Below are 25,701 nucleotides of genomic sequence, written 5' to 3'. Positions count from 1 at the left end.
ATTTGTGTCTCTCAATTCATGTTGCATCGTCAGAGCCATTAACTGGGCACCTCTCTTGGACCATCTTACTACAGGGAGATCGAGCGGTGGGATATGCCACTCTCTATCCCACTCATCAGTCAATTCTGCAGGGATTGGAGCAAGGCGTTCAAATGCACAGTTGAAGTCACCCACCACTAATACAGGCAGGTTGTCTGCATAATGTGACAGGGCAAAATCTAGGATATATAATGTATTGGTTTCCTCTTGGGGCCGCAGCACTCTATTGTAGACATTAAATATCCTAATTTTTATAGACCACTACAGAAGGTGAGCTCCATTGCTAGGATATATTCAGTATCAACTTGTAAAAGTTTAACATTAGCCCCTGGGTCAATTTTCACCCATATTGCCAATTCCACAAAGGGTCTTCCCAGCTCTTTTCTTTTTGCATTAATGGTGTATTTGGAAAAAAACATTTCTGTGGGGGCATTGCAAGCTCCAAGTTTCTTGAAAGAGGATTACATCGAAGGAGTCTACAAAGGAGCACCGTTCAAGGTCCCCCATTAGCTTGGAAATCCCAACCACATTCCATACAAGTACCCTTAATGAGTGGGTTGGCAGTTTTCCCACTCTACACCTTCTACTTCTCCCAATGGGAGGGCAGTCACAACCCCACCACCCACCAAAGGAACCATCTTGATATTATCTTCTGGGGCATGACCCAAATTGACAGGTGGGGGGATTATAGTTAGAGATTGACCAGTAGGTGGCACTACCAGGGTGCTTAAGGATCCTCTCCTATTTACAGGTGTTATCTGCAGTTCAGGCAACGGTCAACTATACCCTCTCCATTCACCCATGTTTGAAAGCAGCAGCCCTGGTGCGACTGGCCCATGAGTTTAAAGGGGCAATCTTGTGTGGGTATCAGCATTTTGTGTCAACAGCGGTCTCAAGGTTGCACGGGCTGGTGGTCTATATCTAATAGAAATATGAGAATTTTCTAGAGGAATTGACAATAGACCAGTAATAATACCAACGTCCTGAAAGCTAACCTCAATCATATCCCGGGGTGATATCTGCATAGGGATTCTTCTAACCCATTTTATATCATCCCTGATTATTGAGTAGCAGTGACAAGTAGGCCGGAACCAATAGATGACCTTATTCTTGAGCGAGTCCCGATCTTCATGACTCCTAAATGGAAGTTTAGGAACTTCCGTGAGATAAATCACTGCACAATTTTCCTGTACCCTTGGTCTCATATAAACACCATCCCATACAAGTTATTTTTCACTACGGTCTCACTAAGTGCTAGTGCCATATCTTTGGAGGAAATAGTGCTTCACCTTCTATAAGATTTGGGTTAACACTTTACCTGTTATCCCCCCCCACCAAGCCGAATGGTTGGCAAAAAATCCAATCCAACATATGGCCTGCTGTGTGGTTTGGAGATTTGAACATTTGGGAAAATCCAAAATCACAAACAATATCTACAGAACTTTCAAAAGGACCAGTGTGCGCTGCAAAATGTATCACAACATCTGACACTGATTAGAATTCAATGTACATGATATGAAGCCAAATTTATCAGTAATATAATCAATGAACAGTTTATTCAATTATTTTAAACAATAAAAAATAATATGTATAATGCTTTCATGCATGTACATTTCTTACAACATCGAAATTCAAATAATTGAATGATGATCAGTACAACGTAAAGACTTTATGACAACAAGTTTCTTGTAAAACATAATTGTGTTTCTATGAGGTCCACAAAGAAAAGCCTTGATGCCATATGCATTACGGGACCGTTTGTCCCTTCCTCAGGGGACACTATGTGCAACCACAAGAAAATGCTGTTAGTTCGCAGCACTTTGAATTTCAGGAATTTAATATCAACATTGCCACAACTACTTAGGAGGTGAAACAACTCTCTCGTTCCATGACATCACACTGTGCTTTTTACAATGGTGAGCATGCTTAAAAGACAATGTGGTATCATCACAAAATAGAAAATAGAAAATTGTAGCAAACAGATTTCTTCCACACATTTCTGTTTGTGTAAATAGCAAAACAAAGTCCATAAATTGTATGATTAAATTATTTACAAAATCTTCATGAATCTTTCTTAACCCTACTCCGTCTTCTAAATGCCACCCTTATGCTCCTTCTGCAGCCTCGGGCCAAGGGAAACTTCTTAATTCTTTTTAACGAAGTTCATCCATACTAATATAATAAAGAGAGAGCCCAAACCTTTGAGGCGGGTAATCTCAGGAACCACAGCACCAATCACAACACCCAATACAGCGTTGAAAAGGGCAGTTGCAGCCGAAGGACATAGGCTATGCAGACGCCCACCATAAAAGGTAAAAGAACCGTGCAAGCAAAGTAGTCCCTTGTGGGTGTGTCTGCGTTGTGCTGTGGGCGTGACAAACGCTGGGGGCGTGTGGTACGTTCCGCCCTTCATGCCATGTCTCATATCGTGTGATAATCCCACCCTTCTCCCTTTAAATACCCCTGCACCCCATAATCATAACCCACCCTTACTAAATACCCCAACACCCTTAAACACTAACCCATCTTAACCCTATAAATATACCCTGTACCCCAAAACCCAAACCTATCCCTAAACCCTAAAAATACCCCTGTACCCCAAAACCGAAACCTAGCCCTGAACCCTAAAAATACCACTGTACCCCAAAACCTACCCCTGAACCCTAAAATACCCCTGTAGCCCAAAACCCAAACATAGCCCTGAACCCTTAAAATACCCTTGTATCCCAAAACCCAAACCTAGCCCTAAACCCTAAAAATAACCCTGTACCACAAAACCCAAACCTACCCCTGAACCCTAAAATACCCCTGTACCCCAAAACCCAAACCTAGCCCTGAACCCTAAAAATACCCCTGTACCCCATAATCCAAAACTATATCTGAACCCTTAAAATACCCAAACACCCCAAAACATATACCTCAGTACCCCCAAAAATATACCCCTATACCCATACTTACCTTATCCAAACATTAAAAAACATGCTTTTACCATTCATGCATTTACAACGAATTACCCCTGTACCCCAAAATCCAAACCTAGCCCTGAACCCTAAAAATACCCCTGTACCCCAAAACCCAAACCTACCCCTAAACCCTAAAACTACCCCTGTACCCCATAACCCAAAACTATATCTGAACCCTTAAAATACCCAAACACCCCAAAACATATACCTCAGTACCCCAAAACATATACCACTATACCCATACTTACCTTATCCAAACATTAAAAAAACATGCTTTTACCATTCATGCCTTTACAACGAATTACCCCTGTACCCCAAAACCCAAACCTACCCCTGAACGCTAAAAATACCCCTATACCCCAAAACCCAAACCTAGCCCTGAACCCTAAAAATACCCCTTTACCCCAAAACCCATACCTATCCCTAAACCCTAAAACTACCTCTGTACCCCATAACTATATCTGAACCCTTAAAATACCCAAACACCCCAAAACATATACCTCACTACCCCAAAACATATACCCCTATACCCATACTTACCTTATCCAAACATTAAAAAAAAACATGATATTTACCGTTCATGCATTTACAACGAATTTCGTTGTAAATGTATGCGTGGTAAAAGCATATAAAATGTAATGCCATGCGTTATAATGGCATTGTGGAGTCATGGTACTTTCGGAATGAAAGTATGCGGAGTGATGGTATGCGGAAAGAAAGTTGCGGAATAATGGGTGTTTACCCTCCCCCAGTAAGTACATTGGTGGCATGGCGGCCCACTTCTCCAGCAACATACTCATATTTTTTCACCACCCATTTGAAAAATGCACAGGTCTCTCTCATTGATGGCCAGCACCGACATACACTTTTAGACACACCTCCCGCCACAATTTCTAGAATTGCGAACTTTAGAACTGGGGAGCTACGTTCGAATCTCTGCATCAGCTCAACATTCTGTGATTCCAGGCAAATCGTTTTGTCTCCCCGTGCCTACCACAAATGAATGTGTTCTTCTGTAATGTAAATTGTGCTCATGCCACGTTGTCGAGTTCGCGCTATATAATATTGCAAGGAAAAATAAAGTAGGGAAACTCGAGTTCACACACTACTGAACGCGCACTCTTAAGTGCATCAGCAGTGCACTGTGAATCAGAGTGTTTCGCAGGCCTGTGACGGATAAGAAATGCTATCTAAACGACATCCTACAAAACAATATACTACTGGCCGGCAGCAATTCATACCCGGACAACGTCGTGACGGGCTGCTAGTTTAATTGTAAAAGCACACATCAAAGTTCCGTTTAGAGATCATGCCAGTAACAAATTGTGTCCCGGTATTCAATGGTGACACAAATTCAATGCGCAGTTCAGCCACAAGATTTATTTCACAGAGGTTCAATTGGAATCTCACTGATATCCTCGAAATTTCAAAATCCCCTCTTGCTGTCATCATAAACTTTATGTAACTGAAATTTCAATCATAAAAGCACAGAGCATAAAATACAATAAATATATCTAAAATGGTCATACAAATACAGTATACAGTACTTAAAGACAAAACTGGTCTACACATTCAAAGGGCATATCTTCATTATTAATAACCATTACACATTAGAGGATTGGCCACATATCTTCTTTACAGCAAAAGACACACATGGACGGAATGCAGAACAAATCAAAACATTCACCCCTAGTCAAGAGATCTGGGTTACATCCATCATTTTTTTATTCACTATACCGCCCCAGTTTAGACCTGGCCATATGCAAACAATTTCCAGATCCAAAAATCACTGGGCATCGGGCCCTTTGAGGGATTGCTCAAATCCACAGTGAAGTTCCAGAAGCTTTTACACCATATACAGTCACCCTTGCAATATATTTTGTTTTATTATTGTATACTCCATCCGTTATTTTGTATCCTCCCCAGCCCTGAGGAGTCGCGGAAACAGTGTGGTTTCTTGCGACGAAACACGTGTCGGCTGGCTTGTGTATGAATAATAAAGAAGAAACGATACTTTGGTGGACAACTTCTTCGCCCATGAATTTTGAACTTTATGTCCATTGAGACATCGCTTTGACTTGAATTTTCCTATAAGTGTGCTGCAGAATTTGGTTTTCTTTCACTTGGTGTGTCCTCAAAACACATTGTGAGGGGTTACAGGGATTTGCCTCTCATCTGCATGCACCTTCTGCCTTAAAGCATCCATTTGTGTGTTAACCTAGCAGTGCGCCCAGAATTTCCCTCACATCTGAAACCCTGTTCTTTGTAGTTAGATTCCAGAAGCTTTTTGTTGTGCATAACGCTGCCAAGTCTTGTTGGTCACTAATCTGGTAGCCAACCCCAACCCTTGACTCCACATTTACAGAGAACACAGTGCAACCATCATCTGACGTCAGCATCTGCATCTACAGTGAACACCATGCAACTATCATCCGATGTCAGCAGCTGTGTATCTGTTGTGTTTTTGCATTCTGTTTCTTGTAGCACTTTGAAAGCGGTAAAGTCCACATCACCCACAGCTCCCATTCAGCACCATGGACAACCAGAACAACTCTGCAGCCGGACTCCAGAGGCTAGGAAATATTGATCTGACGGTTGAGGCCTGGTCCTGGGGCCCACATGTCTATAACCCTATAGGGGTTTAAAGTACCTCGACCTGCAAGTGAGCGATTATTACTGGTGGATTTTGTCAGTGACCGCAGTGCTAATTTGTCTATGTATTTTTCTGCACTGATTTTTTTATTGCTTCAAAAATCTATAGCTCTATGTGTGTGATATTATGTTAATTTTGGTGTCTAAATTGAGATAAAAATACTCTATTTTTGTAAATTGATTTGGGATTTCTCTCAAGTCTTGTCAATTAATTATCATCCATGTTTGTACGCTAAAATGCTTAACATGTTCCTCTAGTTCCTCTAGTAAAGCCTGACTGCTCTCTGACACTCTACCAGGACTGAGCCAAGGATTTATTAGTGTGAATCTAAGGACCATCTTTGGAGTATTTTGATGATATTACATGGCAAGGCTACCAACCCATACCACATAATATTCCACTTTCCTACATGCAGCTTTTGAGAGTTACATTCTCTCCAGCAAGTAGAATCTGTTCCTATTTGGTCAATCAACTATTGGTCAGGTGTTGAGTGTGTGAATATGTCAACATAATTTCTACAGAATGGGGAACAAACAGAGTAAGGGGATGACCCATGACAATACTTTAACATCATCCTATGATGACACCTACTGCCGCTACACCTTTAAGGCATCTTGGCAGTCCTGCGGCTACAGGTAGAAAAATAAGCCATGCATCTGTGTAAGTAATGTGTAAGTACTGTGTAAGTACTGAGAGCACAGCCCTCCCTCTCACTGCAGAAAAGAGAAAAAAGTGTTCTTATAATCAGGCATTCCGAGTGCGGGGACACGACAGAGACTTTTTTCTGAGCTCTAAGAAGGCAACCATGCAGTCGATATCCCAATGGTACTGGATCCGACATATCCCCGGTAAAGGCTTGGCCACTAGGTAAAAAGTTGGGTATCCACTGTCGACAGTAGCCCACCATTCTCCACCATTCTCCAAAACATCCTGACTTCTCTCTGGGTGATTGGCAGATTCATTTATAGAATTGTTGAGATTCTCTCTTATGACAACTTCCTTGCTCCCTTCTAAATCTGATGTCCGAGATTCAGAACTTCTTTTTGACAGTACTGGAACTTATTCGGGGGCATGTTATTTCCATTCTCAGCCAAGTGGTACAACAGTGCAATGTTGTCTTATTTCAATGCTTCCTGGGTATCTGACGCTATTAGCAAGTCATCTATATACTGCACTAAAATGGAATTAAAAGGCATCATTAGGGACTCAAGCTTCTTCTTAAGGGTCTGATTAAAGATCTAGGAACTTTCTGTATTTCCCTGTGGGACTTGACACCATGCCAAAAAACAGTTCTGAAACCATTAGGCGAAAAGGTACTGGCTGTCCTTATGCAAAGGTATAGCAAAAAGGCCTCTCACAAATCAATTACATTAAACCACTCAGCCTCACATGCAATCTGAAATAAAATGACAGCTGGATTAGGCACCACAGAACAACAGGGACTAACGATGGTATCAATCTTTCTCAGGCCCTGCACTATTCAGTACTTATCGCTAGGCTTCTGCAAGCCCATGATGGGTGAGTTACATGGACTCTCAGTTATCTGTTTCAAAATGCCTTGTATAATTGACCCAGTCACTGAAGTAACCCCAGCAATCATTTCAGGAGTCAACTTGTACTGAAGGATTCTTGGGTACTTAGCATTAGGTTTAACTTTTATACGGACAGGCTTGACTCCTTTTATGATATCTGTGTCCTTTCCTGAGAAGTTCCAGACTTCAGGCTTTACCATATCTCTGAGATCCGGTATCAGATCATCATTTGCCATTGATGGGTACAATCCATTGTTTGGCGATTGACTCGCCAATTTGAAATCAATATCTTCATCATGAGTCTGAAACTCCACACCTTTCGGTGCACAATAAATAGTGCACTTTAGCTTACACAACAAATTGTGTCCTAAAATATTTACAGGATTAGACTCGCACACCATTTTAACAATTTTAATTCTCGTGTTACTGGGTCTGTCATTTGTTTATTTGCAACTTCTGCAACTTTGATTCTTTTTCCTTACGGGGATAGGTGTGGAACTTCCACTGCTCTAACAGTGGAATGGGTAGCACCAGTTTCAATAAACAATGAAACAGGTGTCTATTTACCTCACTTTCCACAAACGGACCACTCTAGTCTACTTCTACGACTCCACCAAGTACACAATCTTCCTCCCCACTCAGGCACCGTGATTGTGAAAGATCTGAACCATAACCCTCAAGTGTGTCAAGTCAAATGGGGAAAATTGCTGAAACTGGTTTTGTTTCTGGAAGGAATTCTGATTAAAATTTGGAACCTGGTTCAAATTAAATCTGGGCATTTTGCTGAAGAATCTGGGCTTGTGGAACTTGCACCACTGGAACTTGCTGTACATTAGGACCTTGTGTCCTTCCACATTTTGTGGCTGTACAAGTTTATTAACCTGTGTCTGTACAAACCCTGAATTCTGAAACTGATTCTCATCCATTACGCTGTTGCGATTAAGACGACATTCCCACTTCCAATGCCCTAACTTGTTACAATAATGGCATGGATTCAATTTCTTTAATGTTGCAACATTAACTTCAGTACCTGGGTCAATCAGAACACCACAACCTGTACCCTGTTGCAGATAACCATTTTCACCTTGCATCACAGGAACTCCCTGCAGATACACACCTTGCATAGCGCCATCTCTCCCTATATATGGTTGATTCTGACTTCTTCCCTGCTGCTTTCAACTAGGACCAACATTATGTACTCCTTCAACCGCTCCTGTTTCTTTTCCAATTCATCACTGCAATATTTCGCATACTACAATCTCTCATTGAAAGAATGCACAGTCTCTTTAGGCTCCCGAGTTGTTCTGTCAATCTTAAACCAATCAATGTCTTTTGCCTGTAATTTCCCTTTCAAAAAGGTAATCACCTTTTGATACTTTTTCATCTCCAATGGTGATGGAACATGAGGTATCAAATTTTTCTGTGGCTCCCTTTCGGGCTACTGTACAGCTAATTTACAATCTGCCCACAAATCACTCTGCCCCACTATGTCTAAAAGAGTGTTCATATCTATCCACAATACCTGTGAAATCTTCAAAAAACGATCAACCTGGGTGTACCACTCCACTGGCTTATCTCTCAATTTGGGGATATCATTCGTAAATGATGCAAGATCACTCCCAGTACATGGTACATGAACATAACCTCCACCAGGCACTTCTCTCAATGGAAAATTTGAATCACTTTCTTCATACATCAAAAACGGATGTGTCTCTCCCTGTGCTTTCTTCGTATCTTTCTTCTTGGCCCATCTGCCATTCCACTTGTGTAATTCACTCCATTTCCGGATACTACCACTTAATTCTCTAATTTACATTTTCATTACAGAGGTTCTCATACTGGTTATGACATTTACATCAAAACATACATGACAACTTTTCTGTAAGGATTTGCTCCTACTTAAATGTATATCATACACTCATGCTAATTCAGACAGCTTATCATGAGCTTTGCACATGTATATAAGTTTGTTCTCCTGATAGGTATCTAATCTAGGTAGATCAAGATTTCCTAATATGATTGCATCTAATTCTAGTTTTAATTTGACCACATCCACTGCATTCTCCCTTCCTGGAGATTGTGGTTCTCTGCTCAATCCTTAACCCTCACCTTCTTGTGGTGATCCATTGAAAAACCTAATCAAATCATCCAACTGTGGTCATTTAACACCATTTTGGACTCCAGAATTATTGACTACTGCTTGCAATACACTGAGTTGAATTCCAAATGGACAGGTGAGACTTTTGTGGCTTCTGAGCTTTTTTCCTCTACAGGGGTAAGTCATGTCTGATTCATTGCTGATGGTACGGGAGCAACATATGGTGAAGTCACCCTATTGGAACCAAATAAACTCTTCTTGTGCCTCCCCATCTGGGACCAATCAGAACAATAGTTGATGTATTTACTCCAATTGGAACCATCAAGGCATGTGTGTTGGTTCCTGAAGACTCTGGTTTATACAAGGGACCTGCAGGACCAATAGTAACCAGAGCATTTATTGTGTCTGGGGCATTAAAAAGAGTAGAGTTAACAGGGGCACAGGTCCCTGAACTCTTTCCCATAAGGTTCTGACTCCTATTCACATCCTTAATGTGAGTTCAGTCCCTTTAGATTTTCTGTGCAGGATATAGATTGCCATGGTAATCACAAACCCCCTCATGCTGCTGTGCTACAGGTTTGAGAGATTTACTACTACAATCCGTTCAGCAGAGTCACTGTTCTTCGTGTTCACAATATGGTGAAGGTGGCCCTCATAGCAGCTTATCAGGTCCTGCTCACAAAACCAATGTAAATTATGACCATCTATGCATCGTCATATATATACATTTCAGTTTTCTCCAACACATCCCTTCCTCCTAAAACCTATTTGAAAATTTAGTTGGGTGTAGGTAAACAACTTTTCATTTCACCGTTCACAATTTACTATTGCCTTTGCAAAAAGTTTGGTGAAAAAAGTATGTTTTTCTAAGAGAATGTTCTCACAAAAGTGTTTTGTGAAGCAGAGATACCCCGAAAACATTTTTCCATACATCTGTATCCATAATCCTAAATAGATTTTCTACTGCTATTTCTGTTTTGGAGATCTTGCAAACTCTAGGGCTTATTTAGAGTTTGGCGGATAGAGTTTTCATTTGCAGCGGAGATGGAGTATCTTCTGTGCCGAACAGAAAGTTCCCCAGGCTTATTTACAGATGGGTGGACCTTAATTATATCAGTGATGGAGACTACTCAGTCTCTGTAGATGACATCCTACTACGATAGAGTAAGGGCTATCTGAAGTTTGGCCCTTTGACTACCCGTCTGATTTGGAGAGGGTGGTGGAATGGCAAGTTTGTACTCTGCCTTACTGCTGTGAAAAACGTGGCGGTAATGGACAATAAAACCAAGTAAATGATCCCCATAACACAAGAGAACATCCCCACGCTGTCAGGGTTATTAGTCTTGTTTTTTTTAAAACAAAATCCCAATTTGGGATTTTGTTTTGGGATAAACAAAAACATGTTAAACGTTTGACGTATGCTACTGTAATTTTGATGGTACTGTCCATCAAACTTTTAAGACATTGACACAATCCACAGTGATGGCAGTTCCTGCCAGTGTTTAGCTATGTGTACAGGGCTGACACACATCTCCAAATTTGGGGGGCGGAGGACCATCAGTACTCTGCCATAACGACTGACTTACCTCCGCCTCCCAAACACTAAATCAGCCCCTTCGTAAAGACTACAAAGATTCTGACATTTTATTTGAAAAACTGTATGAAGCCGAGGAGGATAATCCTCACAGTATCCAATAGCTACGGAAGTTGCTGCCCTTTCCTACACTTTCAGCAGTTTTACACCTATATCATTAATATGCTGCAAAGTGTAAAGAACTTTTTTTATACTTTTGATACACCCTTAAATTAAGACCAAGTGAGCATTTGTATACTCTGACTCTCTGTAACTCAAGTTGAAAACACTGACTAAGCTCTATGCATGAGTGAGGAGACTGTGCACTCATATAACAAATGCATGCACATCTGCTTTACTCTTTGTGCCTTTGGAGTAAATTACATAGGCAAAGGTGAAAGGGAATCTTTTTTTAAGTCTTGAAGCACATACATTTTTAAATAGACCCTAGTGGCCGGGCTGACTCTTTCGTAAAGATTTATTGGGACAGTGGCAAATTTAAGGCTTGAAGGCTCCTTATTCATTAAGGCCTTATTGCAGCTGTGGAAGAGCTGAATGCAGTGTTTTACTATATGCATCCTTGGATTGCTGCTGTGAAGAAAAATGCTCCTTGGTACTGTTCCAGATCTTAATGTATTAGAAAGCTTTATGCGCATTTTAACTGTTTGGGGCTGTTAGCCAATGTGCCTATAACTTTGTGCTATAAAGTAAATTGTTCAGTCACCCCCTCTCCAGTATGTCCACCATTTCCCATTCAAAGCCAGCTTCCCCTTTGATGCTCGCCTTTTGAGCTCACTCTGTTTGGTCTTCCTGCCAGGCAGAGGTCATACCTCTTCCAATGGTACGACTCATGGCCAACAACCATAAAGGGTAATTGGGAAATTTTGGGCAACAAAGTGGCAACTTACTAAAGTTGTCTTTCATACAAACATTACATTAAATACACCTTGACCATCAAGTCTGGTCTAATGCAAAAATTATTTTGCTACCTTGAAATATGAGATTTACTAGTCCCATTCAGAAGTTAGCACTGCTGATTTGACAGCATGTAACTGTACCCACCAATGAGGCTATTAGCCTTTCTACAGTAAAAACAACAATGCAGGGTTTTTACCGTTAGGACATGTTATGTTAAGAACCACATGTCCAACGCTGTAATATAATGCTCCCTGCCATATTAAAAGGGAAGCAAAGGAGTTAGGTCCTAAGTGGGACTGAGGGAGGAGCAGGACCATATAAACTATTAGACATCAAAAGAAGATGCCCCAACCCTCGTGTATTACTACAGAAGAATCTATCAAATAGAGGCCAAGTATAACTACATAAGACTTGGTCCGGTACTTTTATTTATACCAATTATTCTTGTTTTTTATTTTATATCTTGTTTTTTAGCACAAAAAAGAACACAATAGAAAATGTATGCAATATTTACAATTCATATGACAAGACATTAAGTCAATACAATATCACACTAACACAAGACGATATATACATAATATACACTTTCATCATTGTTTTGGAGATAACTCGATCAATAACTTGAAAAACAAAGCGATGTGAAATCAAGAGTAAGAACAAAAATACAGCATTTTTCGCTTAGTCATTCAATGACATAACTTGCTCTTTCAAGAGCAAGTTATGTCATTGAATGACTAAGCGAAAAATGCTGTATTTTTGTTCTTACTCTTGATTTCACATTGCTTTGTTTTTCAAGTTATTGATCGAGTTATCTCCAAAACAATGATGAAAGTGTATATTATGTATATATCGTCTTGTGTTAGTGTGATATTGTATTGACTTAATGTCTTGTCATATGAATTGTAAATATTGCATACATTTTCTATTGTGTTCTTTTTTGTGCTAAAAAACAAGATATAAAATAAAAAACAAGAATAATTGGTATAAATAAAAGTACCGGACCAAGTCTTATGTAGTTATACTTGGCCTCTATTTGATAGATTCTTCTGTATTAATACACGAGGGTTGGGGCATCTTCTTTTGATGTCTAATATTAAAAGGGAAGGCTTGGTGGGCGTGGCTAGCCATCATGGCCGACCGGACGTGAATGGGATTGGCTCCGCGCCAGGCCCTAAAAATCCAGTAGGTTCGGGAGCCCTCCATGCCCTAAACTCGGCAAAAAATTACATATATCGCACCAGTGATTTGAGAGGCAGCAGCCAGAAAGAGAAACGGCCTCCCCATGTGGCGAGTGGAGCAGGAGACCTCATCAGAGGGCACCTGGGGATGAGCAAAATGGCGGCCGTCACACTGCTTAGTGGGGAGAACCCGCTTCGGTGCAAAAAGGTTTGTTGAGGGCTCTGCACGCAGGAGGGAGATCGTGAGAGCAAAATCCCCGGGGGCTGTCCCTGCAAGCAGAAGGCGTGAGGATTGCTGCTGTTGGCTCTGGTGCGGTTTCAGCATTCACCCACCAATATCCCGGACAGCTGGAGCAGGGTCCCTATGAGACTGCAGGGGGGAAGGGCCCCCCGATGGTGTTGGCCGGCGCTGGTGAGGAGTGGGGGAGACCGCCTTTTTAATCAAACAGCCCGCTCGCGGAGACGACCGACTACGGTGCCTGGCCCTAAGATGGTGGCAGGCCAGACGATGATTTGTAACCCCTTGAGGAGGCGCCGACGGTGAGATATCAACCCTTTAGTGGGCATTGTCCCAGGGATGAGAGCGCATATTCACTCCAGTTAACCGGAGCCACCAGCGCATGTGCAGTGGGTCACCCCCCCCCAACATGCAACACTTTTGGTTAGGATAGGTCCAGTGAGGGCCCGTAGAAGAGTGGGCCCACTTAAGAGCCAAATGATAACGCCAGTAAGGAGCGGGGCCCCTTTCACCTCAGCAGCCAGCTAACGGATACAGCTATGAGCAATGCCTGACCCTAGGATGGCAGCTTCCAGGCACCAGCCCAGAGCCTCGTGAGGGGACCCAGACGGGGGGCACTCTCGCACCTGATGAGGTGTTTAGGCCCAGTGAAGGGTCCAAACTGAGGACCAGTCCAACATCCCCAGTCTGTGAATCCCTGTTGCGGCTAGGAGGAGAAAGATTGAGGCGCTGTCCCCACCAGCCCCCTACAGTACCAAAGGTGCCTCCGCAAATGAAGACGAGCCCAAAGGCCCACTATATACCGCTAATCAAGTCCAATGCCTGAGAGGGGGGCTAGGGTCCGTTTGAGCACCCCAGCCCGGGGCCGGACGAGGCAGCCCGGGGAAGGGAAAGGATCACTCCCTATACGCCCTCCCCCACTGTGAAGAGCCTGGAGCCCCGGGCCTTCTGGGTCTCACCCAGTTGACCCCCAGCTTCAGAGGATTGACAACTGGCCGTAGTGTTAAGACCTCCCCGGCTCCTTCACATCTGAGAAAGCCCACGCAAGAGGGAGGTGAATGTCCCTATGCCACCCAAAAAGTCACAGCCTCCAAGGGTCTCCAACTTCTTCCCCCCCCCCCCCGCTACCAAAGGGGCAACTAGTGACGAACCCACATGAGCAACCGACAATATGGCACTCACCCGAGATGACCTGCTGACCACGCTAAGGGAATTCATGCAAGAGCTGAGGGACGACATTAAATTTGACATAGGGGCCTCCTTTGAAGCATTCAAGTCAGAAATGGGAGGTCGGCTGGTGATTCTGCAGTCAGACGTAAAGTCCACATTTGTAAAGCGCACAATCACCCGTAAGGGTCTCTAGGCGCTGGGGGCCGTCGGGAAGATCAAGCGAGCTATTGCCCAGAGTCACATGGTGCTGGGCTAACCTGCCGCCGGAGCCGGGGATCGAACCGTGGTCCCCAGATTCCAGCGTCAGTCGCCCTGGCCGCAGCGCCACACCTCTTCCACTGGACTCAGTCGGGGCTCGTAGTCTTGACCTTGAGGCCAAACAGCAAGATCTGGAAAACTGCATGAGACCCTTGGAGACCCAACCCAATGACCTTCGAGCACAGCTGAAGGCCACAGTGCTCCGGTGTGTAGACCTGGAGAACCGCTCCTGCCGGGAGAACATACGAGTGAGAGGCCTGGAGGAAGGATGCGAGGGCCCAGACCCTGAGGCCTTCATGGTGGGGCTCTTCTCTACAGTGCTGGGGGACTCCGAGCCGGAGGTGCATCTGGAGAGAGTACACAGAGTGGGACCCCGGGGTCCGGGTGATGCCAGACAGCACATGACATGCTGGCAAAATTCAGTTCCTTTAAAACTAAGGAAAGGTTCCTCTAGAAAGCATGAATGCTGGACAAGGTTTCCTTCCAAAACACGGAGTGCTCACTCTTCCAAGACGTGGCCCAAGCCACACTAGCCTGACATCAGCAATTCCGTCCTGTCACCGAAGCCTTATGGGAACACAAGGTGAGGTACCGTTGGACATACCCCTTTGGGCTGGAATTCACATGGGACAATAAAAATTGTCACTGTACGGAGCTAGAGGAAGCGGCAACTATCCTGGGTGTCGAGGTGCCTGCTACAACCCATCGACAACCGAGAGGAGGGCGGAGAAGGCGACAGGCACAAAGAAACAAGGAGGAGGCCCCTGGCTGCAACAGCGACACCCAAGCAAGAACTCTGAGGGTTGACGAGCCTGGGGTTTCTAGAGACGGAAACATGCTATGTCACTCAAGCTAAAGCGATGAGAGGAAAGGCTTGAACTCACGTTGCCGACCATAACCACCAAAGAGCCGGCGACCTACTGGTTTCCACTTCTTTCAACATCTACGATACTGAAAATGGGCCGCCGCAGCAGAAGTAGGTCCGCCCCAGTTTCTTTGCTCAAAATGAGGTCCTCCTCCATAATGGAGGATTTTCGGGAGCAAACTGTTGGACTAAGTTGAACACGGTTCACTTTTATTTCTTCTTTTTTCCTCTTGGTTTTTTGGTGACACAGTCTATTTTTTTGCTGTTTTTACTATTTGGTTGCTGCTACAGGGGGGATGGAGGGGGGGTACTTGAAGACCAGAGAGTTGATGGGGAGATGAGAGAGCCTAGTGTCCTGTTACCGTCGACAAATGGCAGGCTTTAACTGTCTGACATGGAATGTTAAGGGGCTTCATTCCCCTAACAAGAGGCAACGGATCTGGAAAATCTTACATGATCACCAGATCAAAGTTGCTGCCCTTCAGAAGATGCATCTTCCCCATAAAGAGGAACACCGTCTGAAGCACAGGGTATACACTCAAATTTTTCGCTCATCTGCACACACCAAACACGATGGTGTGGTGCTGCTCTTTCACACTTCAATCCCCTTTCTGCATCATGACACTAAAACAGACAAGGAGGGGAGGTTTGTGATGGTGATGGGGGGAGTTACGGGGTAGGTCTTGTACGTTTGCAACGCTTTATGCACCCAACACGGGACAGCATGATTTCCTCAACGCATTTCTATCTATTCTGGGAGGCTTTGCAAGAGGCGATGTTATACTACTAGGGGACTTCAACTTAATATGGGAACCGACTATTGATACCACACGCAGCCACAGGGCAACAGGGGGGGTCAGTAAACCGCTTCAAGCAACTTTACGGGGTCTGGGATTGGTAGATGTCTGGAGGAATTCCCATCCCATGACACAAGATTACTTCTTCTTCTCCCACTCACATAAGAAATACTCCAGAATGGATCACGCCTTCGTGAGTCAATCCCTCCTCTATACGGTGCTAGGTACTCAGTTCCAACCGATTTGCTTCTCATACCATGCGCCTCTGGAACTGACCCTAGATTGGCCTGCACCACGTTCCAAATTTGCCAGGTGCTACTTCCCCAATTACCTATGCAGAGATAGACTCCTCTTGGACGAACTGCGACAAGCAATTACAGACTTCTTTGATCTTAATGACCTGGAACACACTTCCCTAGCCAACAACTGAGACGCCTTCAAGGCAGTCATTAGGTGGAAGTGCATTGAATTAGAGGCCATGCTCAAGACGCAATGCAAGGGAGAATGTCTCCTTCTGGAGAGTGAACTTCGCTCCGCTGAGGAGGACCATAAGGCTTCCCCCTCAGTACAAACCCTTTGCAAGGTTACCCAGGTTAAGGGGAAACTCCAAGCGATCTACACTAATGGGGCCAAAAAGAGTCTTCTGCACCTCCATGCTCATAAATGTGAGGGGGAAATAAGGTAGGCTCGCTATTAGCATGCCAGCTACCGTTCCGGCAAGAGAAGAAGGTAGCGGATGGGAAGGGGGTCCTGCACCAGGGCCAAGATTGTAAAGCCCAGGCTTTTGGGGATTTCTATCATACTTTGTACACGGCCAACCAACCAGACTTGCGAGCCCAAGACCAATATTTAGAGGAACTGACCCTGCCACACCTACCAGCCTCTACCAACGAGGTGCTGAGTAGCCCCTTCTAGGCTGAGGAGGTTCAGAAGGCTATCGATTCGCTTAAGCTTCAAAAAGCACCTGGTCTGGATGGCCTTAACGCCCACTTCTATCGTACCTTCACTCCGGATCTTGTCCCCCGCCTGGTTACACTTTTTTATGATATCACTTCTTCACAACAGGTGACCCCCTCGATGGGCGAATTCCTGATATCCGTCATCCCCAAACAAGGGAAAGATCCCTCCCACTGCGCCTCTTACAGGCCGATAGCACTCCTTAATTTGGACACCTAGCTCTATTAAAAAATCCTGGCCACTCACCTGGAAGACATTATGCCGTTCTTGGTGCAGGCCGACCAAGCGGGCTTTATCAAGTGGAGACAAACTCATGATAACCTGCGAAGAGTAGTCCTTATAATAGAGAAAGCACAACGAAAGGCAATACCCACGGTCCTTCTCACGCTGGATAATGAGAAGGCCTTAGACCGGGTGGACTGGGCCTTCTTGACTCACACTCTGCGTCACTTCGCTTCGTTGACACTTTTATTGGGATGAACAAAGCGAATTATGATGCGCTGCGCTCTAAGGTACTGGTGAATGGGGTGGCCTTTGCACCTTTTGCTCTCCCCCGGGGCTCTCGACAGGGCTGCCCCCTATCTCCCCTCCTATTTGCGCTCAGCATCGAGCCCTTTGCAGAGCGCATTCAGTCCAACCTGGACATGGGGAGCATCCCGTTTGGCACGGATGAACACAAGATATCCCTCTTTGGGGATGACGTTCTACCTACCTATCACTAGACTGCAGTCCTTCCTCCTGGCGATTCTGGCAGAGCTCACCTTATATGAGCGGGCCTCTGGCTTCAAGGTAAACCTCTCAAAATCCTTCCTCTTAAACCTCACTGTCCCCAGGGAAACAATGCAGGCCATGGAGGGCGCGATCCCCTTTCATAGTGCACACAAAGAAATCACCAATTTGGGCATAAAAGGGGAAACTTCCCCCCACTACTGCGCCAACTTAAGGTGGACCTTGGCAGATGGCGGACGGCCTACCTCTCATTGATAGGAAGGTTAAATGCTATAAAAATGAATGTTTTGCAGCGTTTATTATACCTTTTCCAAGGCCTTCCGATCCCGGTGGATCTCCGAATTGAAAAAAATGGTCGCCAAGTTCATTTGGCTGGGGCAGAGGGCACGTCTCTCAAACCGCATGATGATGAGGTTGAGGGAGAAGGGAGGGCTGGCCCTTCCTGACTTCCTGGGCTATTATTAGTGGCGGCCCAACTGAGGATGATCATGGAGTGGTCCCTTTGAGAATCGGAAAAACTCTGGCTCCATATGAACAGACAAATCGAACGATATGGGACCTCTTATGGAAACACAAACAACATCGGCCTTGCAACGCCTACAGCAGCACTCCCACGGTGACCACCCTGAGGTTCTGGGATGTTGTGAACAGAACCACACCCCTCACCACTTTTCCCTCCCCTTACACGCCCATACACTTCAATCCCGAATTTCCCCTGGCATTCCAAGAAGGCCCTTTTAACGCCTGGTGGGAGGGGGGATGCCTTATGCTTTCCCACTTGTTTGAGGGGGGGGAAACTGCTCTCCTTCCCGGAATGTTGTAGGGCATTTCAACTCCAACGTGCAGAGGAATTCCATTGTCTTCAACTTAAACACTGGGCTCTGCAACTGTAGGTACGGCTTGCCGCTACCAGGGAGTTACTTCCCATTAAAAAAGTTGCCCAGTCATGGGCCTCCTCAAAGGGCACCATCTCCTTTCTCTACTCCCTCCTAAGGGCGCAGAGCCCCCCGCACACCCCGAGACACCAAAGGTTCTGGGATACACAATTAAACACCCCACTACAGAAGAAATAATGGACCTCACTCTATAGAGATATTCCCAAGAATAACCGTTCTGTGCACTTGAAAGAGAGGCCCACTACAAAATCATGTATATCAGATAGGTACTGGATGGTGTGTGGGCAGCTGGGTGACTTTAGACATATCTGGTGGGACTGGCCCCACATCAAGCCTTTTTGGAAGGAGGTCCTCGCTCAAATCCAGCAGATATTGGGGTACCCAATTCCAGATACTCTAGAACACACACTCCTTGGGATCCGGAACACTAAGCTGAAGCGCCAGACACAAGGGGACCGCTCGGTGATGTGGCATTGCCTCGGGCTGCCAAGATGGCAGTGGCCGCAGTTTGGAAGAAGTCAGAGGCACCCTCCCTCACACAATGGCACGCCAGGCTGTGGTGTGCTCTGGCGATGGAACGAATTGCAGACGTTGTAGAAGACTCCCGTAAGGGTTTTGACTTTGTGTGGGACTCTCTGGTGGAATACCTATCCGAGGGGCTGCCCCTATTTGCTTGTGGACCGGGGTTACGTGCCCTTCATTTCTTCCACATCTAGCACAGCCACTGCACCCCCAAGAGGTTGAAAGGGAAGCTAAGACGGAAGGGCATCTAGGTCCTTGGACAGTGACCTTACACAGCAATCGATTTGGAACATTTATTTCTTTTTATGTTGGACCGTGACACCTTAGTTTATGTTTTTGTGTTCTAGCGTTTTGGTGAGTGGAGGGGATGAGGAAAACGAAAGTTGACCACTAAAGATACTTGTAAGACGCCGATTACTAGTTCACAAACTGTATAAGATCTATTAGCACACTGTATGGTTCGGTTTAAATTATGCGTTGGGGTCTCCTTCCCCTACATGTTATTTTTGCATTTATATGTACCTCGATCTCTTGAAAACGAATAAAAAGATGTTTGACAAAAAAGGGAAGGCTTGGGATCCATTGCTTTCAATGGCAAAGTTGATTTAGCAGTGAAACCTGCTCTACCAGACAGACTGGGAGTCATACTTTGCTTTGTCTCACTAGTGGTTGCACAATTAGTGCTGCACTCCCCAAGGGACACCTTAACCTCGAGGCCCTGGGTATCCCTGGTACCATACACTACAGAATTAAAAGTAAGTTCACTTATGCCATTTGTGGGTGAAACGATCAGTCATATGCCATTTAAGGGCCAGAGCAATGGCACTGAGGTTGGTTATCAGGCCTCAGTGCAAGTTCAGAGTCGAAAAACCAGGAGCAGCAGTCACATGGGGTGAACATGCAGAAAGAAGAATTTCCTTACAATCCCTTAAGGTTTTCCCAAAAACTAAATGTTGAAATAAAAATAAATAATGAAAATAAGTAGGGAAAAATAACTGCTGGTGACAACTTTTTCTTCTGTAATTTTTGTATATCACGATGATGGCAGATGAACAAAAGCAATAAACCGTTCACTCGACCCTTCTGGTCGCGCAGATCGGGTTTGTAAATCCTTCAATGACATGCGATACCCAGAGCCCTTAATTGAGCTGCAGCTTATAAAGATTTTTCATTGATATACTGACCATACACCAATTCATATGGTAAAAAAATAATGAATGAAAAATGGATATGAAGGAACCCTATTTATTTCTGAAATGTGCACTAGTTAGGAACAGTTGTTATTTGTAAACCTCTGATTTTGGGGTTACCCATACCATCGTGTTTCAGAGCGTGTTTTGCATATCATTTTTTTATTGCACCCTGGCATACATTTAGAAGCCAAAATTGCAGAGAAATTCAATTGATAATAAACAAATCTTGTAATATTCTGTGTTTCCACACGTCTACTGAAAAAATATTACTGAACTTGAGCGGCTCAGCCTCTTGGCCATAACACAAAACTCTCTAAAACATGATGTAGAGACACCACATTTCTTAAAGAAAAATCAACACATTTAAAGAAAATAAATGTGAGTAGTTAAGCAATCGGGCCACAGCTCAGCTGCCACTCTGGGAAACCTACCAAACCCAAACATTTCTGAAAACTAGACACTCAGTTGAGTTCAGGATAGTGTGACTTGCATTGATCTCGTGACCTTTTTTTCTTCTTTTTTGTTTTACACCTGAAGCACTTGCAACCCTAAAATGTTTGCTAAAAACACACATTTTTGTCACATTTCTGTGAGAGGAAAGTCCCAAAATCTACAGGGATTCAGAAATGTCCTACTACCTACCATTTCCACACTTGTCCCAATAAAAAGAGTACCCCCACTTGTGTGGGTGGGCCCACGGAAGGAGCGGCCCTAGGGTGCAACGTGGACAAATCACATTTTTCTACTTTAAGCGAAACTATTTTTGCAGTGTGGGTAGCTGTGAATTTTGGTTGTGGGCCTCGTCCCAGCTGCCACCGAGGGAAACATAAGACACCCTGACTTTCTGTAAACTAGACATGCAGGGGAGTCCAGGATGGTCTGCCGTGGATTTCACAATGTTTTTGTACTCCGAAGGCCTAACAAACTTCACATTTTGCCTGAAGGCACACATTTTCCTTACATTTCTATGAGGGAAATCTTCCAAATCTGTTGGCATCCATCAAATTTCATACCACATAGGTTCCCACACAACAGGAAAGGACACGTAGCACAACATGGACAGACCAAATTGTTTCATCCATACCCATCCCATGTTTTGCAATGTGAACAGCTGTGGACACCTAGCAACCCTAGACATTTTTAGAAACTGAACACTCCGAGAAGTCCATGGTGGTCCATCTTGTGTGGATTATACAATTTTGTTTGCCCAGAAGGACTTGCAAACCTCTGACTTGGGCTAAAAACTGGCATTTTCCACGCATTTCTGTGAGAAAAAGTTCTGGAAGCTGTGGTGATCCACAACATTCCTACCACTCAGCATTCCCACACTTGTCCCTATAAAAACAGTTGTCCCACTTGTGTAGCTGGATTTAGCGATCGAGACAGGAACGGAACAAACCACGGACCATGCGAAGATCAGATAGATTTCACAATTTCCTTGTTTTGATTGGTTCCTCCCACTAACAAATGGGGTCCGGGTTCCCGGGACTAAACTTACACACTTTGGACATTCTCAAGTGGCAGAAGTCTTTAGGCACCCTAAAGAGTGACTCTAAGAGCTACGGGGAAGAGGTGGGAATGTACGAGTGTAATCCTAGTGCCCTCCCACATCTAACACTAAAATGGACTGGAATATGGGGCTGAGCAATCACCAGTGGTAGAGATTAATTCAAACATTCCATCCCTCCCCCGGTTTGTTGCAGGTGATGCCGTATGTGTTGGGGTATGCCCTCACATGGGTGCTGTGTTCACTGTGCCACATGACTCAAGCTGCATCCTATTAGCAAGGCCCCAGCATGCATTCAGCCAGAAGGGAGCCCTGAAGCTCCCTTCAGTGAGGCTAGTGGTATAGCTCACAGATGCAGCTGCAGTACATAGGTTTAAACAAGCACCAGCGTTGCACATGAATACTAACACATTTCTTCTATCCAACTGATAAATTAAGTTGTTCTATATTCATCTGATAAAACAAAATAGGGGCCAATACTATGATATTCAACAAAGCATATTGAAATTTAATCTGTTTACATCCAAAAGGGACCAGATATGCCACGTAGTTGGTTATCAGAGGACCCCGAAACACTATGCAGATGTAGCCATTTGCCAGGCAGCGACCAAAACCTATCGACTTAGACGATGTCGAAGAAATTGGCATTGCCCTCCGGCCCTAACCTTTAGACACCAAGGGCCATATGTATCAAGCACAATTGCATTCGCAAGCGCCGAAATTCGCTGAATTTCGGCGTTTGCTAATGCAATTCTGCCAATAGTATGTATTATGGCAAAATAAGGAATCGCAAAATTTGCGATTCCTTATTTTGCGATTGCATTTAAGGAATTGCAAATTTAGCGATTCCTTAAACGCAATGTAAGAAGCACCAAAAAATTGCAATTTGGCCTTAAGGAATCGCAAATTACCACCAACTTCAGGTTGGTGGAAATTTGCGATTTCTTTGAAAAATTCACTTTTTTGCATTTTTCAAAGTGCAATGTGAAGCACATACATGCCCTTAGGGCATGTATGTGCGCCACATGTTCACCCATGCTTATTTCAGGGGTGCAACAGGCTGTACTTTTGACACCCCTGCACCCTTGAAATTGCATTCTCAATTTGCAATTCGCTAATTGCTAATCGCAAATTGAGAATGTCTTCCCAGTCATTCCTATGGGTCTCTAGGCCCATAGGAATGAATGGGGAGGTATTCCTTAATTGCGAATTGCAAATAGCGATTCGCAATTAAGGAATATGTAGGATTCACAAAGTTTATTGCAAATCCTACATACATAGCATTTTGCGATTCTCAAATAGCGATTCGCAAAAAGTCGCTATTTGAGAATCGCAAAATGACTTTTTGATACATATGGCCCCATAGTCCTACACCACGACTCGATGAAATATACATGCATAGAGCTACCACATAGCATAGAACACGAGCTGAGCGCAGCCCCATAAAAGATTTTGGGGGCTCTGGACCGAAAGTATATTGGGGGCCCTGTTCCGAACAGCTTTGAGTAAATGATCCAATTTCAGCTCTTTCATGCCTTTTATGGCCAGGTCATTGACAGTGCAAACGCACCCTCATCCGAATTCCAAATGTGTTTGCATCTAATATTCAGGGATAGTGATGAGTGTTTGCAATATTGTAACACAGCAGCAGCTCACTAATATAACTGCAAATAAAGCTCTGTAACACCATCCCATTTCTTATATGTTATGTTAGGTCTTTTTTTGATCCAAAAGACATTTTGTATGGATTTTGCATGAAACATAAACACAACTTTTCTCTGCAAAATGTCTGTATGAGACTGTCACACATCACCCACATAACAAAAATAAATTAAAGGAACATGGTTTTTAAAACAATCTGTTTAAGAATTATCTAAGGTCATCAAAGTAAGACTGTGAAGAATAGAGATCGCTCTATCAGGAGGACCCATGAAAGGCAGGGGCCCTGGGCCAAAGCCCACTTTGCCCATGCCTTAAAACGTCTCTGCCACAACTGGCTGAATCCACCTCCGGGTCTGTAATGACAACCCCAGAACCATGCGGAAAGTCACTGGACTGCTAACAGTGCCTGAAGCCTACCTCCCGGTGGCAGAGTCTGCTGTATAAATGCCCACAACACACCATACATAAAAGAGTTTTTCAATTACTTCAGAACTATGAATATTATTTGAAGATGTGAGAATTCAGTCTGGAGTTTACCTCTCGACGACCCGCACGCTTCTCCTTCGCTGCCCGTCTCATGCCTGCCAAAACCAGTGATGACGAAAGACAAGAATGCTGATTCACTGCATTTTGCTGAGCAGGGATGAGCAGGCATTTTTGCTAATCTTGTTGTACGTCTGAAAAGCAAGGCAAGAGAAGCAAAAAGTAACTTGAAATTATTCATTCAGTTTTCCGCTTGTGCAATGTCTGTTTGCTTAATGCACCGTGCACGACACATTTCTAACCAGGATTTTATAGGGTGCCATAAATTGAATGTGCCTACGAAAGTACTGTGTGTCCTGAACATCTATAGCGAAAATAGAAAAGTAACCACATACTGAGTGAGAGATAAGCGCGTTAGGCGTGGCTGCCTTTTCCAGAGCCGTTACATCAGCTCAGACCGCCGGGTTCAAACCCTTACCGATTGCAGTGCATTATTTTGTCTAGTTTGCACCAATGCCGTCCACTTTTATGCCTGTTGTGTGATATTAGACATGTCTGCTTATCCTTAATTATTTTCTTCTGTCCTAGGGCGGGGAGAGGGACAGCACAAAGGCTTGAGTTAATTTCATCCACTGGTAATTACTGTGGACCGCATTCCATTCCATTCCATTGTTTTTTATTTGCTCTTCTTAGCCAATATAGACAGTAAAATGTGTTTTCGCCCTTCCCGCAGAGCAGCAGTGTTCTTAGTAGAGCCACACCGAGGCTGGTTTGCATACCAGTATTAGGCAGCCTGCTCTCAGGAGTGGCAAACGAGCAAAAAAACAGTGGACTGGAATGGAGCCCCGAGTAATTATCAGTGGATGAGGGCTCGCTGAGCCCTCTTAATCCCTTTTCCTGCTTTGACCTTAAGGACCTTTCAGACGAGGGGATGTAAGGACACTGCCTGAGGTAGCAAGCAAGGGAGTAAAGGCTGGCCCTGCTGGCTACCCCTGGTCAATGTCACAAATTGGGAAGGTGTTTTATATTAACGGACAAATGTGATTCTGCATAAACATTGAACTGAACGGCGCCACCTGCTCCTAGGGGCGTGGCGCCCTTAGTGGCATCCGAGGCGGGAGCCAGCAGAGACGTCTTCGAGTCAGAAACAAGGACAGGGAAGAGCCAGCAAGAAAGGAGGATAGGCATGACCACGTGAGCCTACCACGCGAGCCTAACGTCATCAGGAAGGCAGGGCCGACCTTTTCTCGGGGGGAGGCTGATCTAACCCTCTTTGTCCTCTCTCAACAGCTCCGGTGGCAGCAGACCAGCGAAGAATTACAGTGATAGCTGGATTACTGCACGTGGAGGAAAGGAGAGGGCCTCACAGCGTAGTCATCAGGTGAGTGTTAGGAAATGTCTGTTTTGCTGACTAGGCCGAGTGCTCACCGAGCTCAAGCGGCGCTACATGTGCAGTAGTGCGAGATTCTT

General features: G+C 44.4%; 1 protein-coding gene across 1 annotated transcript in view; it reads right to left on the bottom strand.

The window, feature by feature from the left end:
• The window catches only part of BACH1 (BTB domain and CNC homolog 1), a 222,566-nt gene extending 198,146 nt beyond the window's left edge, over window positions 1-24,420 (bottom strand). The window contains exon 1 of the mRNA XM_078658391.1: window positions 24,286-24,420. The gene's annotated coding sequence lies outside the window, so the exon portion shown is untranslated. The remainder of the gene's footprint in view (window positions 1-24,285) is intronic.
• Between the last annotated feature and the right edge of the window lie 1,281 nt (window positions 24,421-25,701).

Source organism: Lissotriton helveticus, chromosome 8 (assembly GCF_964261635.1).
Source record: "Lissotriton helveticus chromosome 8, aLisHel1.1, whole genome shotgun sequence".
NCBI lineage: Eukaryota > Metazoa > Chordata > Amphibia > Caudata > Salamandridae > Lissotriton > Lissotriton helveticus.
Note: the sequence above shows the minus strand (reverse complement) of the source record. Positions and strands in the feature narration are given on the sequence as shown.